This window comes from Tamandua tetradactyla, chromosome 1, assembly GCF_023851605.1.
Source record: "Tamandua tetradactyla isolate mTamTet1 chromosome 1, mTamTet1.pri, whole genome shotgun sequence".
In the NCBI taxonomy this organism is placed as follows: Eukaryota; Metazoa; Chordata; class Mammalia; order Pilosa; family Myrmecophagidae; genus Tamandua; species Tamandua tetradactyla.
The window spans coordinates 4,957,715-4,958,754 of record NC_135327.1 but is presented as its reverse complement, the minus strand read 5'-3'; positions in this window follow the sequence as shown (position 1 = coordinate 4,958,754).

Below are 1,040 nucleotides of genomic sequence, written 5' to 3'. Positions count from 1 at the left end.
TTTCCTGAGCTTCAGGCACAGCTGTAACCAGCTGCTCAGGTGACGGGTGTCTATCAGACCCCAACTGTAGGTGCTGGTGTCCTCCATGCTGGCTTCAAGCTCAGGCAGTAGGGGGTCCCTTGCAGCTCCACTACCTCAACACCCTTCCCAGGCGTGCTAGGAAGACACCCAGTGCTGATGCTCATTGACCAAGCCGACGAAGAGGCCTCTTAGCAGGAGAGGTTGAGATCCGCCTCATCTGAACCACGTGGGATGAAAGCAGATGAGCAGGGGCCTCCCCTGGAAGATTGGGAAGCCACTGCCTGGAGAAGGGCGGAGGATTCTGAGCCCAGGAAAACACCCAATGTTTACTTCCCCAAAGCTTCGTGATGGAGAGTGTATTAGTTAGGATTCCCTAGAGAAACAGAATCAACAGGGAACATTGGCAAATATAAAATTTATAAAAGTGTCTCACGTGACTGCAGGAATGCAGAGACCCAAATCCGCAGGGCAGATTGTGAAGCCAACGATTCTGATGGAGGGTCTGGACGAACTCCACAGGAGAGGCTCACCGGCCGAAGCAGGAAGAGAGCCTGCCTCTTCTGAATCCTCCTTAAAAGGCTTCCTGTGATTAGATTAAGCATCACTCATTGCAGAAGACACTCCCCTTGGCTGATTACAGATGGAATCAGCTGTGGATGCAGCGGATGTGATCATGATTTAATTCTATGAAATGTCCTCATCGCAACAGACAGGCCAGCACTTGCCCAACCAGACAAACAGGTACCACCACTTGGCCAAGTTGACACATGAACCTGACCATGACAGTCCACCCCTTGTCAACTTGGCAGCTATACATATCACCTTAAACCGTGCTTAATTTCAAAATAAAAAACAATAAAACACATATTTTCTTTCACCTAACAGTACTCAACTGCCCTGCATATAACTGGAAACACATTAAATCTCTCCAGAATAGGGTGCAAGTCCTTGGGTAATATTCACTCTTAAACTTGATATCTTACAACTTAAATAGTATAACAGGAACAAAACAGTATTAC